This window comes from Pseudorca crassidens, chromosome 2 (assembly GCF_039906515.1).
Source record: "Pseudorca crassidens isolate mPseCra1 chromosome 2, mPseCra1.hap1, whole genome shotgun sequence".
NCBI classification, from domain to species: Eukaryota; Metazoa; Chordata; class Mammalia; order Artiodactyla; family Delphinidae; genus Pseudorca; species Pseudorca crassidens.
In genome coordinates, this window is record NC_090297.1 from 75535526 (window position 1) to 75554603 (window position 19078).

Sequence of the window (19078 nt, forward strand, 5' to 3'; positions counted from 1 at the left end):
ATATATGCTCAAGAATTAAAAATAATACATGAGAATTGATCTATCAAGGACCTTTATAACAAATGGCTCACCATATATGCAAACCTCACCCCATGAGATGACGCCAAAGGAATTTCATAGCTCCTTTATCAAGGAAACATTTCTGTAGAGGGTGGAGTGCAATCCTCTGAAGAGTCTCCTCTGGCATCACTGATATTGTCAACCTATATTTCACGTAGACTGAATGGGATCATGGATTCTGACAGATATAAAATTCCATGGGTGCAAGACATCAGTGAACATGTTCTATAAAGCTCGTATGATGAAATGACATGTTCATTCAAAAACACCTGACCACAGCTTACCCATCTCCTTTGAGAAAACTGTAATGGTTGTGTTCCTCTCCATCAATAATCCAGATAATGACAATCCATATAGAAAAGGATGAGTTACTTACATCGATCAAAACGTGTTTTATATACAGTTTACTCACATTTGAGAAGTAAAGTCTCTCCTCTTATGAAAAGGCTGAAATTGTAGACTTGTAACAATTATATAAGAAAACTTTCTCAAACTTTCAGCTGTAAGATGAATAAGGTCTGAGGCTCTAATGTATAACACAGTGATTATAGTTGATAACACTGCAATGTATAATTGAAATTTGCTAAGAGAGTAGAACTTAAATGTTCTTACCAAAAAAAAAAAAAAGATAAATATGTGAGGTGATGGATGGGAGGAATTAACTAGAATAGATGGGAGGAATCTTTTCACAAGGTATATACATTTTAAATCCTCATGATGCACACTTTAAATACCTTACAATTTTATTTGTCAAGTATATCTCAGTAAAACTGAAGAAAAAGTCAAATGATTTGTAAGCATCCTTCCCCCCGACCCCTATTTTTTTTTCTTCTTCAGCAGCAAGCAATAACAACAAAAAACAACTAAAAGTGGTTGAATAATGAAGGGGCTAATTTTTATGTAATAAAATGTCTCATGTAAGGCTGTGGAGAGCTGGTACATGAACTCCCTGATTGCATCAAGAACCCAGGGGACAGGGGCTTCCCTGGTGGTGCAGTGGTTGACAGTCCGCCTGCTGATGCAGGGGACACGGGTTCGTGCCCCGGTCCGGGAAGATCCCACATGCCGCGGAGCAGCTGGGCCCGTGAGCCATGGCCGCTGAGCCTGCGTGTCCGGAGCCTGTGCTCTGCAACAGGAGCAGCCACAGCGGTGAGAGGCCCGCGTACCGGAAAAAAAAAAAAAAAAGAACCCGGGGGCGGTCCTCCTCCTCCTGCCCCACCATTCTTGGCAGGTGGCTTTTCCCCACATGGTCCTGAGATGGCTGCTGTACCACCTCATTATTCATCTGCCTCCGGAACCAAGGAAGCTTAGTTTATTCCTTTAAAAATGCTGTTTCCAAGTTTCATCCAACGACTTACATCTTACTGGCTAGAATTGGGTCATACAGTCAGCTCTAGTGGAAAGATCGTTGGAAAGGTGAATATTCTAGCTTTCAAGCCACTGTGTAAAAAAAAGCAAGAACGAAAGATTGTGAATGGCTTTTAAGCCGCCTTGTCTGCCTCTGTGGGCAAGGAGATGAGGAAGGAAGTTTATTAAAAAAATATTACTAGGCCATCCAAATATTCTAAATCACAGAAAGAGAACATTTCCTTAGCAAATATTGACTTTTATAAGTGTTACTGTTTGGCAGTACAAGGCAGATTTTATTGATTTAGCGAGTCAATGTAACAGTCATTACTTACTACTGAGCTGGTTTCTCAATATGCTAAGGTCCTATTATGATTTGACCTTCAGCTGAGTTCGATTCTTCAAATGCTTTTATTTAAGCCCTGGACACTTCTAGACACTCAGACTTCAGGACAGCACAGATCTCAGCCCCATTATTCCCATTCTAAGCTGTCTCAGGAAAAATAAAAAGGTTTGTCTAATTCTCTTAAGTATCAGCTAGATAGGGAAGCAAGATGCTAAATGGGCTCATTTATAAAGTGATTCTACATATTAGAGTCACCTAAGAACCTCTTAAGAAATTCTGATAAACTGATTTTTTAAGACCTCTCTAGATAATTCTAATGTGCAGCTAATGCTGGGTACTGCTGCATTAGAACAAAGAAGGGAAAAAACCAGAAATAGCATGGAAAACCATGAACAAGTTATTGAACCTCTATAGGCTCAGTTTTCTCATCTGTTGATTAAATTAGTTAATTCACATAAACATGTAGTTTGATGCATGGCATAGAGCAAACACTTAGATATTACTGTTTTGTTGATGTTAATATATTTTTGAAAAAAAATCATTTTATTTGTGATCAGATGGAGTTTTTCCAAGGTAGGCAATAATATATAAGAGCATAGATCTTGAAGACAGCAAAATTTGGTACTTAAATCCCAGTTCGGCCACTTACTAGTTAATTTGACATTAAGCAGGTAAGCCATTTGATCTGAGTCTCAGTTTTCTCACCTATTAAATGTGAATAATACCCATCTCTCAGGTTGTGCCTATTAGAAGATACTATGTATGCAAAGCATAATTTTCAAAAGAGTAAAATCATGACTCATATAAATATAAAATGGACATGTATCAAAGATTTTATTCAACTCTTCAGTTACTCAGGGAACCAATAAGATGGTAAGACCTGTTCAAGTGAGAATCTGACTTAACAAAGCTTTATAGTTTACCAGTCAAACTGCATTTGCCTTGTTATGAACAGGAATTATTTGCATTGCTATTTGTTTTTCACAATTTAACAGCTACCCCTATGGAACTGTAAAATAATCTAGTCAATTGAAGGTACATATTCCTGGAATCAGATAATGCCCTGAGGGTCGCCTGGCCAATGCCTAGCACTCCACTGAAAGACACGAGTAATTCTCTTTGCCCACTTCCAAGTCCTGACATGTAGACAAAGTGCCCTGCAGGGTGTACCTGCCATGCAGTAAGTACTGATTAAATGGTGGCTCCAGTTCTTGTTATTCTTGAGTCATATGATTATTTACCTAGAAAACCCAAGCAAGTCAACTAAATGTATTAAGACAGATTTATCATTGCTATGACACTATGCATTTGTGCTTTACATTCCTCCCTCTACTGTAAACATAGCAATGATAGATTTTTTATGTAAAGAAAAATCATAGTCACATTCAAAAGCAGGATAAGAGAGAACCTGCAGCAATATGCAGGAGCCGAAGCCTCAGGCAGCCCAGCGGTTGGACTTGCGTGGGGTGACAGAGCGTGGTCCCCTTCCTAAAGCTGGAGGCAAGGACAGTCTTATCCTTTTCCAGCTCAATGACTAGATCTCTGATTATCTCCAGTCACGGAGCGAGGGACAGGAGCTCAAGCTACAACTAAGACCATATCCTGGGCTACAGATGGTGGGGGAAGAAAGGGTGCAGGCAACCAAAAAACTGATAAACATGGAAGCTTGGAGAGGAGGAGGATGAAACACCCACATAAGATAAACATTCAACTAAAATTTCAAAGAAAATGGGGAAAATTAACACTAGGAAACACAGCAAATAAACTTAACAACCAGAATATTAATAATTAACCAAGAATATGATGCAGCCATTAATTGTGGAAGACTATTTAACAACGTGAAAATATTCACATGTGAAAAACGTGTTAAGGGAAGATATATGTTTTAAAGACTGGTCTGCTTGTTGGCCATTCGCTTGTGGTTACATTTCCACATTTCTATGCTTCCCACCCCCTCCGGAAAAACTCTGCCACTGCAGGAAGCCAGAAGTCTGTATATGCCAGTCTTTTCCATATTCCCTGGCAGAGTGGAAATGTGGAGGATTTCCCTGCTTCTGGAGGCAGCTCCCACACACAGCAGCAGCAGGTAAGCCTGAGCTCCTGACAAGCAACAGGGTTTGAACAGGAGGGTTCCTAGAATCCTGTAACATCGGCAGGATGTTTTGTTTCATTTCATTTTTAATTTTAACTACATTTCATTTCCATCCAGGTCAAGGGATAATTGAGAAAAAGGTTCTTTCCTAAATACATAACCAAGGAAGCGTAGAAGGGCTCTCGATGCCATTGTTTTGAAGTTAGCCTATCAGTAATCATGATTGAAACGTAACCCCGATGGCTTGCACAAGCGGAATAAAATGCCTCGCGTTGTAGGATGTTATAAAGGCTGCTTAGCTTCATTTCCAGTGCTGCACAACTCCCTGCTCCCTGTACATCAGCTGCAGTGGGGTTCCAGCAGCCTCAAGGCATGTGACTGTGGCTGGGGTCTGGGCAGCAGCATCTTCCTTCCTGCTTCTCCCGTCTTAGGCATGGCAGTGGCTGCCAGCAGTTACTATTCTTTAGGTAAACTTAACAGCTTCCTTTTTTTGCTCCTCCAATCTTTCCAACCACTCTTCTGCACTGTATTCCCTCTACTGGTCCTCACTGCCTGAGCAGACAATGACTGACAGTTGGCTTCACCAGCAGAATACAGATGGCATTCAGCAGTGTCATAAGTGCCGAAAAATTGGAGGAGCAATGATACTTGAGGAACTGTGAATGCCAGCAGGAACTGACCGTTTTTTCTTTTTTTTTTTTGGCCACAACTCACAGCATGTAGGAACGTCCCTGACCAGGGATCAAACCCGCACCCCCTGCAGTGGAAGCACGGTGTCTTAACTGGAGGACCACCAGGGAACTATTATGCTAAAGAAGTAAGCAACTTACACAGTACAACTGTTTTAGCATATCTACAGAGAGGAGGCCGGTTTTATCTGGTTAGCAGGATTACAGGTGATTTTTATGCGGCGAGAAGATCACAAATGCTGGAACCAGCCTATCTATAGACTCAAATCCCAGCCCTGCCACTTCCTAGGTGTGTAGCCTTGGGCAGGATTTTTAACCTCTCTGCCTGGTTTCTCCAAATGCAAAGTGGTTGTGGTTGATATAATATCTCAAAAAGTTATTTGAAGAAAAAAAGTGGGTTAATGAAGTTGAAGAACATAGAAGAGAGCCTGACATATAGTATTATATAAGTGAATTTTAGAAATTATTTTTTAAATTTTTCTTTATTTTCCAATTTTAAAAAAGGATATATAATTGACCAGAAAACATGTCATATGTAAAAAGAAAAATGTGACATACGTAGAAAGTAAATATAAATGATCTTAAAGTTATTGTTAAATTTGTAATTTTTACCGTGTCACAGAGCTGTAGCAGCGACTCTGGCAGACTGTGGGAGGGGACTGCACAAGGGTGTGAAGGAGGCGGGGATCATTGTGGGCCATCTTGGAGACTGGCCACCGCAAATCTGGAATATGAAGACCACTGTCATGCTTATTGCCAAATTAAATTTTTCCTTGAGTCAGTTAGTAATGCATGCAGCTAAGAGTAATAGGAGTCCCAGCCAATGGTGATTTAAACAAGGAAGGAGTTTCTTTATTTCACATCACAAGAAGTCCCACAGTAGGCAGTCCGTAGCTAGTATGGTGGTCCAGGATACCTTCAAGGACCCAGGCTCCTGGCTTTTAGCTTTATCACCCTTAGTGATGACAGCAGCACTTCCAGAGTCCTTTGGCAGAAAGAGACCATGTGGCACCAGCAGCCTTCCTTCCCTTTACACCTCATTGGCCATAATCCCATCACGCAACTTCTAGCTGTAAGGCAAGCTGGGTCACTGAGTTTTTAGATATTCTAGCCTCTATAGTAGATGAAGGCAAGAAAAGCCAGGAAAACTGTACTGATGGAGGTCACAAGTTTCTAGCATGTTTCCTAAGTTCAGATTTTGAATGCTGCATTTTCTTTAGATCACGAGGTAAAAAATTATAGGAGCTACATTATGACATAAAAAAAGCACAGGGCCTTACATGTAACAGGTTCTTATTAATCATTTCTTGAGTGGATATGTTAGATAAGCATTAACCCTATACAAGCTTTTCCTGAAATGACTCTGTATTCTATTTGCATTCATTGGGAAAAATAGATTTTCCATCACTAGGAAGTAAAAAAACACACTAATTCTATGTAGTCTACTTTTCTCTTAATTTTAGGACTTTATTTCAGGCTCTGATCTGTGCATGAAATGCTAAGCCCAGCTACACTTCAGCTCTATGCTTCCCCTGCCACCCCCGGGCTTCCAAATCTTTTCTGCTACCCTACAGCCCTGTCCTCAGACATAAGTTCTTTTTCTATAATTGTTCTTTTTGGTTCAGAATTTTCTTTCTTAAATAACATAAAAATAAAAGTGATAGGGCAAGATGATTAAATATATTCCCTTCAGAAAAACAAAATGTTAGAAGAAACTAACTTCGTAAATAGACAACCTGAAAAACAAACTGCATTCTGAAAAGACCATGAAAGGCCAACACAGCATTTTTGTACTTCAAAAAAATGTCTTCTACTTTCATACCAAAATTGACTTTAAAATTGAAGCTGTTAAAAATACACATTTAATTTAGTAGCTTTTAATTCACAGAGCTTTTTCATGGGTGGGGTGCAAAGTGGTGAGCTTAATTTTGCCACAGAGGAATATACTGCCTGTGTACAAGTCAGGCTGTTTACTAAGAATAGACTGTGGGCAGCTGGATAATTAAAAAGTGCTTCACATAATTGAAGTTCTGGTGAGGAAGTGATTAAAGTCATGGCCTTGTCTGCTGGGTGTATACAAACTACTTTAAAACCTGGATACTGGAATGTATGGCCTTAAAAGGATTGCATTAAGATGAAAAACATGTAAAAGGCCACTGATAAACCATACTTTCATTTTTAAATAGAACTTGAATCACTAAAATTTTACACTGATTTTACATGAATAGTGAAACTTGCTACACCTATTAGAAATATAGAAAAACATCTTTTTAAAAAGGGTAGCTTATGCTTTTACTCAATACAAAGGAAAATAAATTGCAGACAAATTTTTACTTAGCCATTTCAGCATTAACAAACATTTTAAATATTATTCAGTAATCTCTAGCTTTGTGAGTTACTAAAATTTAAAAGTATTGAAAATTAATTTTTGTTACTTGTAAAAGAACCAGATACTGTTTCTTTCTTAGACTAAATTACTTAAAGAATTAGACTATCTTTTAAAGATTAAACAGTATGATTAGGCAACTATTATCAGTGGCTACTTTGGGGAGTGGAATCTGGGATAAGAAGCAGCTGAAATATACTTTTCACATCATATTCTTCAGTACCCTCTGAATTTGTTTTTAAACAAACATATATTATCTTCATAATTAAATTATTAATGATAAAATTAAGTTAAAAACTGTGTAAGACCAACAATCACTGAAGAAACTGAAAAAGAAGTCATGAAAAAGAATTACCTTGACTGAAACTTGAAAAGGAGCTTCATATATAACAAGTTTCAAAACAGTAAGGCCCAACCTAGATCTAGAATTATCTTAAGAACAAACAGAAAAACTGAAATGATTACATGTTATTTTATGTTAGTTTTTTTTTTTTAAATCTATCCTAAAAATCAAGAAGCCCCAAATTCCTTCTTACTAAATGTCAGTTTACCTGTTAACAAAAGGAAAGAGCATTTTCCTCATCTTCTTCATAGTAATTTTGAAGTCTCATTAGCATGCTTTTATTACGAGACTCAGGGTTTCCAGGCTAGGTGTGGACCCCTATGAAGTCAGTTAAAGATAAAAAAATAATTTAAATAATTATTTTACAACATTAAGCTTTATTTTTAAAGTAATTTTATATTGCACTATCATAAAACCAATAAATGATGGAGTTTACAGTCCCAGACTAAATTATCAAGGACTGAGAAGGGGAGAGGATGGGAAAAGTAGCAAATTCCTTGTTTCCATGAAAAGTCACTGAAACAAAATAAAACCAATGGAATAGGCACAATTTATCAGACAAATATGAAGAAAAAAGTATGCAGAGGTACATATTTATACCATCTAATTATAATTCAAGGCAAAAAAAGCATAAAATAAGACAATGAAGCCTATTTAAATAGTATAATTTGTAATAAAGACATAAGTCATCAGCCTTGTGGCTACCCTGAAAGGATTAGAAAGTGAATGGCCTTAGCCATCATTTAACAGGCATAGATAATATCCAAATAACAACATTAAATTACATAGAATAAAAATATTTCATGCAGAAGGAAAAATGGACAGAAGTAGACATGCAATAGAAGACTTTAATATACATCAGCATTACTCTATGACAGATAAAATGGACAAAATAAGGAAGATTTAGAAAATTAATAATGAAGTAAAAAAGATACTTAATGAATTCCCAACAGCAGAAATTACAAAGACCATATTTTTACTATAATATAAAAATGAAAGCAAGGAAATCTTTAAGAACACATATATGAAATAAGAAAAATACAAACAAGCCAAAAAATGAAAACCAGGCACACACACACACACACACACACACCTACACACCTCACTCACTAGTACAGGAAATGGCCAGATATAAATTGAAAGCGTTAGAGTCTTTCATTACTTAAATAGAATAAAAATAAATTACTGCAATGGGTTAAAATAAACATATATATACATATATAATCTGTCTGTAAGAATATACTGAAGAACCCAAAACCTTATTTGTCACTTTTGGAGGCTGCTAGGCACTCACTCATTATTCTAAAAATTGAATCAAGCATTTCAGCTTTCTGTGTCACGATAATTAAAGAGTTGACGAGGTAAAGTATTTTTTTTTTAATAGAAAAGGTGTAACGAATAAATGCAGAGTAATAATAGAATTAGAAAATCGCCATATTAAGATTTTCTAATAAAATAACAGACTTGTCAGTGATCATCAATGGCTGCTTAAAAGCATTTGATAAAAAGTTGATGTAATTATTTTTTAATGAATGAATCAGTCTGACATCATCTGAATCCACTGATCCATTTTAATGTTAATAGTAAGACAACCAGATATTACATTACTCCTAATGTGATGCAATTGAAAGCATACAGCACCACCAATGAAGTGTTCTTGCCAAAAACACTGAAAGCTGAATTCAATCAAGATTTTGGACCTAACTACTGGTTTACAGGAAAGACAGGAGATGGAGAAACATGTTAAATAATGTCATGAGGATATAATCAGCCAAGTACAGACTGTAAGAAATTCTCTAGGGCAAATGACCCAATGTATTCCATAAATAAATGCAAATGTTCCATAAATAAATGAAAAATAAAGGAAGGGAAACTGTTATAGACTTAGGAGACATGCCCACCAAATGCAATGTGTGGATTTTGTCTGTATCCTGATATAAATAAATCATTTGTAAAAAGACATTTTAAACACAAATGATACTTAACAAAAGTACAGCGTTAAATAGTAATACTGCTAATTACAATCTTATACTGCCTATTTAGAAAAGGCAAGAGTATCAGCTGGAAAACTAACAGAATTAATTAGTAACGTGACTAAAAACAATATAAAAATTATTACTAATAGTATTCGTATATACTATTCGTCAGTAGTTAGAAGCTAACAATTCTTAATAGCTACACAAAAACTCCAAATACTTAGAAATAATTTTACAGAGAAATATATGTAAGCAGTTTGAAGAAAACTATAAAACTTATACTGATAGATACAAATACTTAAATTAATTGGGAACTAGGGTTAAGAAACTCCATTTTATACTCTCTCCCATTGCCTTAATAATCATTAAACATTAAATGTGCTCCATCTTACCATACACCTCATTCTTTACTCTTATCAATCCATTAATCAATAACATATGATAGGTAACTTATTCGTTTCTTTTAGTAAAAATGTCTCCCTTTACTTGGGAACCCAAAATCATTAACTGAAGTAAATGGTTACAGAATTGCCTCATTATTAGCAGTTGGATAGAGAATCGTAACTGGATCCTTTTGCCTTTAACGATTTGGAATTTGCTAATCTATTTCTGAACTATTTATTAGGAAGTTATTGCAGCCTCATAAAGCTTTATCATGGGGGCCAAAGTCTTCATTATTTCCTATGGCCTAGATTCATTAAACATAGCTCTGCTTGGCTAATGCTCACAACTAACATACACATAGCAGCCCATCATTTATAATGCTCCCACCATCAGCACCAACCCCATGACTGTAAATCAGCTTAGGGAATCTTGTTGTCCTAGCCATTCCAGTTACCCCCAACTGAGCATTTACGGTGAATTACTGTCTCATTATAATCTACTTATAGCAGGAATTAATGCCATAATCATAGGCTATTGCTCTCTTTACATATTTATCAAGCCATAAAAGGACATCGCATTGAATCAATTAAACTCTAATGTGTGAATACATTCTAATAATCTTGCACATCATCAGCTATCACAATAAACTCTCAATTTATTATTGGTTCAATTATTTATAAATTAAATAAAACATTTGTGACTAGACATAAGCTTACATTTTTAATAAAGCAAGAGGTTTTCTGAGAACTGTAGAGAGAACCTGCATTTATCAACTGTAAAATACTAAAAAAGTTATCCACAGACTTAGAATTTAAAAAGTTAATAAAATTACAAATAAGTGTAAAACTCAACCATACATATTATTTTGCTTCAATCATTTTCCCATTGCAAATGATAACTTTACCCCCGCTATTTCAAAGCCAAACCACACTGCTCACCATACAATGTAAACTATGTGTTCCTCTGGAAGAGAAAAAAATATGGGAACTTCCCTGGTGGCACAGTGGATAAGACTTCACACTCCCAATGCAGGGGGCCTGGGGTTTGACCCCTGGTCTGGGAACTAGATCCCACATGCATGCCACAACTAAGAGTTCACATGCCACAACTAAGGAACCCACAAGCACAACTAGGGAGACCGCCTGCCACAACTAAGGAGCCCACGTGCTGCAACTAAGGAGCTAGCAAGCTGCAACTAAGACCCAGCGCAACCAAATAAATAAAATAAATAAATATTTAAAAATATATGTAACATGCAGAGAGAGAACAGAGGAGAAACTGAGGTGGTAAACAGGCTAACAATACACCAATTTCTGCTTCCATATAACAGGTTATAAGTAGTCTGGATGAGCCATGGATTAGAGAGCCTGATTGAGGAAGGGCACAGGGATTCTGGCCTACTCATCTACCATCTCAGATCCAAAGGCATTTGGAGTTAGTACCAGTTCTCCCCCAAGGGGCATAAGGAGAAATTCACAGTGTCTTTCACAAGAGAAAGGCTGGAACATAAAAGCAAATACCAGCTCAGCATGCATTTCTTAAGGCAAAGGGTCCCAATCAGTGCCACAAGTGGGTTACAGATATGGAGATACTGATCTTCTCAACCCGTAAAGTGATCTGGTCAAGACCTATGTGGGCTAGAGCTCTGGGCCAGAAACTTCTGGCTATAAGCACCCTTCTCTATTTACTATAATTTCACATAAAGAATATTATTTTCCATATGTGTTATGGTTTTTAAAAGGTTAGGAAGCACCGTTGTAAGGGAAGGAAATAGGTCTTAATCATCTTTGTATGTTCAATAAGTCATATTTTCTGAGGGGGCAGTTGCCAGTGCTGGACATGGCTAGACACTGAGAATTCAGGCTTGGCCCCTGGCAGAAGACTGCTTCTGGGGGTCAGAGAAACCAGCAGAGATTTGGGTGGGTTGGTGAGAAATGGAGGAAAACACTGGAGACTTAAGGGTCTCAAACATACAGCATGTTTGCTCATAAAGCCATTTCCTGAACTCTGAAGCCTAGGTGGGGCAAACTGGCTAAAATCTTAACCTGAAAATCTGTGAAGAACAGAATTACCTGCACTCAATCAATGCTGAAGAGAAAAAGACCCATCAGATTCTTAGTTCAAAGTCCAAAAGAGACATGTCATAGAAAAAGGGATGACCAGAGGTAGACTTGGACTGAGTCTTACCAAAACAATAGCCCAGCCTTGAATCAGCTGATTGGATTAAGGCAATTGGCCTGTCCTCACTCAGTCTACTTAACAGAAAAAGGGTAGACCTTCTTTGGTGAAATATAAAGCATCTTTAGCTTCTACAGCTTTTTTAATAGAAGAAAATTTAGAATAAATGATATTTGACTGATCTAGAAGAGGAATCAAAGGAGAGAAAAAGGAACATAAAACAGGTGGATCAAACAGAGAAAAAAGATCAATATAAATCCAACTATATTGGAAATTACATTAAATGCAAATACGCTAAGATATCAAACTGAAAAAGCAACAAGCAAACAAACAAAATATATTTTGTGACTTACAAAATAAAATATAAAGCCATAGAGGGGTTGAAAATAAAAGCATGGAAAAAGATACACTATGTAACCACTAAATGAATGAAAGCTGGTAGGACTACACTAATATCAGACAACACAGGCTTTAGGGCAAGAAGCATTATTAGAGATCAATAAAGACACTTAATAATGATAAGAGGAGTTAACCACAGGAAAACATCACAATTCTAAATTTGTATGCATATAGTAACAAAGGTCGAAACAGAAACAGAGAAAACTGACAATTAAAATGAGAGAGAGAAAAATATACAATAGTAGGAGATTTTTACATACCTTTACTATTAGAAATTTGATACAACTGGGAGATGTAGAGAAAACTGCTTTCCTGACTTACTTCCTACCCCACCTCCCAACACACAGATAAAAAGCAGAATTTGGCTGCCATAAGGAGGAAGAAAAGGAACACTGATAACCCTCCCCACCATGAGGCCCTAAAGGACTGCTGAAGACTGAGGCAGGACCAGCAAAACTGAGACAGCCTCTTGCTTCATCACAAGCTTAGCACTGGGTAGCAAACAACAGTCTATTGGGGAAGGGACAAGAGAGTGGAGAATGACACCCTCTATGGTGCAGGTGTGCAGGGACTGCTGAAAGTTGAGAGGGGAGGGGCATACTGAGAAAAACTGTTTGGCACCCCCAAACCCCACAATAAACACAAGGTAACTGCTGGAGAGATTTGAAATTTGTGGGCTCTGAAGGTAATCACAACAAGGATACTCAAACCAAGTTAAACTACTGAGTACATTGATTCATCCCTCCACACTAATGGCATGACAGAAGAAGAGTTGTACCCAATCCTGGGCATAAATACTATGTATATGTCTACTATTCGTCTACCCACAATGTACATTGTTCAATCAAAAATTATAAGATGCAGAAAAAAGCAAGATTAAAAAAAATCCATTGTCAAGATAACAGAACTAGATCTAGCAATGATCTAAATGTTGGCATTATTAGACAGCAACTTAAAAATAACTATGATTACTGTGTTAAAGGAACTAGTGAAAAAATGGAGACAATATGCATAAACAAATGGGAAATTTCAGCAAATGGAAACTATAAAAAAGTTAAACAGATATGCTACAAATTAAAAAAAAAGCACAACATCAGAGATAAAGAACTTCTTCAAAAGACTTATTAATAGACCAGACCCAACCAAGAAAAGAATCAGTGAACCGAAAGATAGATCAATAGAAAGTATCCAGACCAAAACGAAGAAAAAAGAGAAAGAGACAGAAGAAAGAGAGAGAGAGAGAGAGAGAGAGAGAGAGAGATGGGCGGGGGGGATGGGGTGGGGAGAAAGGAAGGAAGGGAGGGAGGGAGGGAGAGAAAGAGAAGACAGAGCATCCAAGAGCTGTGGGACAATATCAAAAGTCTAACATACATGAAATGAGAGTCCCAGAATGAGAAGAAAGAGAGAACAAAGCAGGAGAAACGTTTGAAAATGCAATGGCTAAAAATTTTCTGAAATTAATGAAAGACAAAAACCCTCCAAGATCTAAGAAGCCTAGAGAACACTAAGGATGATTTTTAAAAAATAAAATAAAAAGGAAAAATCTAGACACATCATAGTTAAACTAGAGAAAATCAAAGATAAAGAGAAAATCTTGAAAGTAGCGGGGTGGGGAAAAAAAACAAGAATCAATACAGAGACAAAGATAGGATTGACACTTCTCTTCTTGTCAGAAGTTATGGAAATCAGAAGACAATGAATTCCATTAGAGAAATGAAAAACAAAAGTCAACCTAAAATTCTATGCAAAGTGAAAATATCTTTCAAAATGAAGACTAAACATTTTTTTTCCAGAAAAAGATAAAGTGGGAGACCTTACTTCTAACAGAATTACACTGCAAAACACATTAAAGGGTTTTTCAGACATAAGGAGTATGATACCAACTGGAAAAATAGATTAAAAAAAAAAGAAATAAAAAGTGCTAGAAATGGTAAGAATGAGGGTAAACATAAAACACATTTTTTCTTATTTTTAATCACTTTGAAAGATAACTGTCAAAGCAAATATAGTAACAATGTATTGTGAGGTTTATAGCAAATACAGGAGTAAAATGTTATAACAATAATAGCAAAATGGATGGGAGAGAGACAATGAAATTATACCATTTTAAAGTTCTTAGGTTATAGGCAAAGTGTTATGTTATTATGTGAAGGTAGACTGTAAGGACTTAAAGATGTATGTTTTAAACTGCTAAAACAAAAAAACAAAAAACTAATAAGCCAATAGTGGAGATACAAATTAAGTAGTAAAACAATATTTAATTAATCCAAAAGATGGAAGGAAAAGAGAGAAAAAGGAAACTAAACAAATGAGACAATTAGAAAACAATTAGCAAGATGGTAGATTTAAATTCAACCATATTATTAATTATATGAAAAGCAAATTGTCTAAACACCTCAGTTAAAAAGCAGAGACTGTCATATTGCTATCTACAAGAAAATTCCTTTAAATATAAAGGCACAGATAGCCTAAAATAAAAGTATTAAAAGTAAATATAGCATGCAATCACTAATCAAAAGAAAGCTGGACTGGCTCTATTAATACGAAACAAGGTAGACTTTAGAACAATGAATATTATCAAAGATAAAGAGGGACATTATATAATATTAACTGTCAATTCAACAAGATATAACAATCCTACTTGTATATACACTTAACAATAGAGCTTCAAAATATATAATGCAAAAACTGATCAAATTGAAAGGAAAAATAGGCAAATTCCCAATTATAGTTGGGGACTTTAATACAACTCTTTCAGTAATTGAAACAAGTAGACAGAAAATAGCTAAGAATATAAGAAGACCTGAGAAATACTATCAACTAATTTGACCTAAAACAAATCAAAACAAACTTCAAAGGACTGAAACCATTCAAGGTATATTCTCTAATCACAAAAGAATTTAACTGGAAACCAACTACAGAAAGATATCTGAAACATCTCCATGTGTTAGGAAGTTAGAAATTAGATAAGTAGAAAATAACCAACTGCCTGGAAACTAGGATTACATTCATAAATAATCCATGGATTAAATATTGTCAAAATAGAAATCTAAAATTATTTTAAACTGAATGATAATGAAGATATGATATACCAAACCTTGTGGGATACAGATAAACAGTGCTTAGAGGGAAATTCCATATCCAGAGCATATATAAAGCAGACTGTCCTCTCCAGTGTAGGTGGGCATCATCCAATCCATTGAGGGCCAGAATATAACAAACACAGTGGAGGAAGGGAGGATTCATTGGCTCTTTGCCTGACTACATGAGCTGGGACATCAATCTTCTTTTGCCCTCAGCACTCTTGGCTTTCAGGCCTTTAGACTCAGACTGGAATCTATACCACTGGCTCTCAGGCCTTTGAGGAATGCCACTGGCATTCCAAGGACTCCAGCCTGCAGACAGCAGATCATGGGACTTTTCAGGCTCCATACATAATCACATGAGCCAATACCATATATATTGTTTTTCTGGAGAATACTAACACAACCTAGAATCTGTCATACAGAGTGAAGTAAGTCAGAAAGAGAAAAACAAATACCGTATGCTAACGCATATATATGGAATTTTAAAAAGCGGTACTGATGAATCTAGTGCCAGGGCAGGAATAAAGACGCACACGTAAAGAACAGACTTGAGGGCATGGCAGGGGGGAAGGGGAACCTGGGATGAAGTGCAAGAGTAGCACTGACATATATATACTACCAAATGTAAAATGGATGACTATTGGGAAGCTGCTGCATAGCACAGGGAGATCAGCTCAGTGCTTTGTGACGACCTAGAGGGATGGGATAGGGAGGGTGGGAGGGAGGCTCAAGAGGGAGGGGATATGGGGATATATGTATACATATAGCTGATTCACTTTGTTGCACAGCAGAAACTAACACATTGTAAAGCATTCATACTCCCAAAAAGATGTGGAAAAAAAATTTAAAACTCTGATTAAGAAGGACAAACTTCCAGTTACAAAATAAATGAGTCATGGGGATGGAATGTACAACATGGGGAATATAGTCAGGAATATTGTAATAATTCTGTATGGTGACAGATGGTAACTAGACTTATTGTGGTAATCATTTTATAATGTATAGAAATATCAAATCATTATGTTGTATACCTGGAAGTAACATCGTTTATAGGTCAATTACACTTCAATTAAAAAAAAAAAAATCTGGACTTCCCTGGTGGCACAGTGGTTAAGAATCCACCTGCTAATGCAGGGAACACAGGTTTGATCCTTGGTCCAGGAAGATCCCTATGCTGCAGAACAACTAAGCCCGTGCGCCACAACTACTGAGCCTGCGCTCTAGAGCCCACAAGCCACAACTACTGAGCCCACATGCCACAACTACTGAAGCTTGTGCACCTAGAGCCCGTGCTCCGCAACGAGAAGCTGCCACAATGAAAAGCCCGCACACCATAACAAAGAGTAGCCCCCACTCGCCGCAACTAGAGAAAGCCTGCGCACAGCAACGAAGACCCAACAGAGCCATAAATAAATAAATAAATAAGTATAAGTATAAGTAAATAAGTAAATTTATTTAAAAAAAAAAGTTGTACACCTTAAACTAACACAATGTTAATAAAAAAAAAAATCTGTTACTCAGGCAGTTCCAAAGTAAATGAAGGAGGGGGAAAAAAGAACCAGAGATATGACTAAACCCCTCATGACCACAAATATTATTGATATTTATTTTAAGACTGGTTAGTTCACATCTTAATAAACTTCACGTAGAATTAAAAGACCAAACAAAAATACTGATCAGCAAGTCCTAATTAAGAAAGTGAAAAGGCAATTCACAGAGAAGTAGAAACTATTTTATATAACTCCAATGAAAATTCATATCTGGAATTCATTTTATACTAACTACAACCTAACCTGACTTTTAACAACAAAAGAAAATTTTAATACAAATGGATAATACAATAAATAGAGATGTGGGAGAATAAACACCAGCTTCGGGTATTACTTAAACTGCTAACAACTAAATATTAGCGAAAAATAAAAATATAGCCTTCTAAAATTATGAACAAATATTAATATTTACAATTACAGAATTCCATATAATTTTCAAAGCATGTTCACATTTCTACTTGACAGTTATAACTAAATCGAGAGATGATGTGACCAAATTTATATTCATTTTAATGTCGAATGAGAAGATTTGTTTTTACTAGATGCCAGGCACTGGCTAAGCAATGGAATGGCATAACAGAAGTAGTTCTGCCAGCATTGAATTGTTACTTCAGGATAAATGGCTAAATTGCAGATTATTGTAGCAAATGGCATGAACAATTCTGTGTTTCAAGAACCTTGAAATTTCTCATGGCATTTGATACAATAATTCACATCTAGGCATTTATCTTAAAGTCATAATTTGATGCAGGCAATGAATTGTACATCATGATGATATTCACTGCAGAAACATGGAAACAACTATGCAACAATGGAGCAATAATTATTATGATGTATCCAGAGGTAATGGGACAGTAAGTTTATTGGTAGTGCGTGATCATTCTCATTTTACCCTATCTTGTCAATACTAGGATTACCTCTTTTAAATTATTGTAGGGAAAAAAGATTAGTTTTCATTTACAATTCTTTACTAATAAATCTGAACATCTTGTAAAAATGTTCATTGGTCATTAGTAATTCTTATTTTATGAGTTGTCTGTTTTTATCCTTTGGCCATTTCATCTGATGGATCTTTATATTTTATTAATTTGTAACAGCTCTCTATATGTTGGGCAGGAAAAAGAAAGTATAGAAATCTTTGTGTCTGTTTTACCCTCAAGTGTTACGCTTGGAGTTTTAGCATGAATCAGATCATTAGAAATTACAATTCCTGTTTCTTAAGATGCTTCAACTTCTGATAGTTTTCAACTTCATGGATACTATCAGAAAGGTTAAAATACAATTTTTCAAGTAAGATAAGTTCAAAATAGTAAAAGCCAAGATAGACTTCTAGCATAGAAATGAAAATTTATAAAGTTTTAAGGTAATTAAGTGTGCTTATCTGTAGAAGTGAAAACAAATCTTTTAAAAATAAAAAAGTTTTAGGTAGTATTACATTCAGGTAACATTCAAGAAGTTTTATTATTTTATTATTCAAGAAGTTTAATTATTAAGATGAAATTATTTATTTTTACTTAAGGACCATTTACACATATCTTACCACCTTGGGTTTAGATGTCCTCTTTAGTTAGTTCTTTTTTTTAAATGATAGGGAAAGGTATCTATTTTACAAAAAAGCTGCAAAAAATAAACTTTAAGCTTGCCAAAAGCATTCACAGTATATAATTAAAATGTTTCTAATCAAATAATGTATGATAGTTAATCACAGGTTTACTTTTTATAGTTTTAGCCATAATCAATTGTCAATATTTTCATCTACTAATAACAAACTAGATATAAAGGGCTCCTAACAGTTCTTCCCTCCAGTGCCCACCCCAAACTATGCCTACATAAGAAGAAGAAAGATACTAAAGTTATTTTTAAAAATAAGACTAAACTTTAACATTTTAAGGAAATCTTAAATTTCAAGGAAAATATTATTTTTAAATGTTTGTGTGTGCATCTGTGTGTGTGTGTGTTATCTGAAAGTACTGCAACTAGTTGTAATGATAAATAAATCAAAACTACTAAGTTACACTTGGGATTTAATCAACTTCCCAATTCAGTAGCATCAAAAGAAAAGAAGACAACATATGGGATTTTTTTTATTAATTCTTAGACAAGAAAAGAAGAGCGAAATTCCAGTTAAATTATCTGAAGCAAACAGCTATTAAGTGAACCCATTCTATTGAATACCTTCCCGACTCCCAATACCAGCTCCCTCCCATTTTCCACTGTGGCCTCTGGAAAGTATATCTGATTA

At 35.8% G+C, this 19078-nt stretch overlaps 1 protein-coding gene across 1 annotated transcript in view; it reads right to left on the reverse strand.

The window, feature by feature from the left end:
• Window positions 1-785: 785 nt before the first annotated feature.
• The window catches only part of ODF2L (outer dense fiber of sperm tails 2 like), a 58177-nt gene continuing 39884 nt past the window's right edge, over window positions 786-19078 (reverse strand). Inside the window, exons 19-21 of the mRNA XM_067726782.1 lie at window positions 7472-7581; window positions 7276-7352; window positions 786-5258 (exon numbers count right to left, since the gene is read on the reverse strand). The gene's annotated coding sequence lies outside the window, so the exon portion shown is untranslated. The remainder of the gene's footprint in view (window positions 5259-7275; window positions 7353-7471; window positions 7582-19078) is intronic.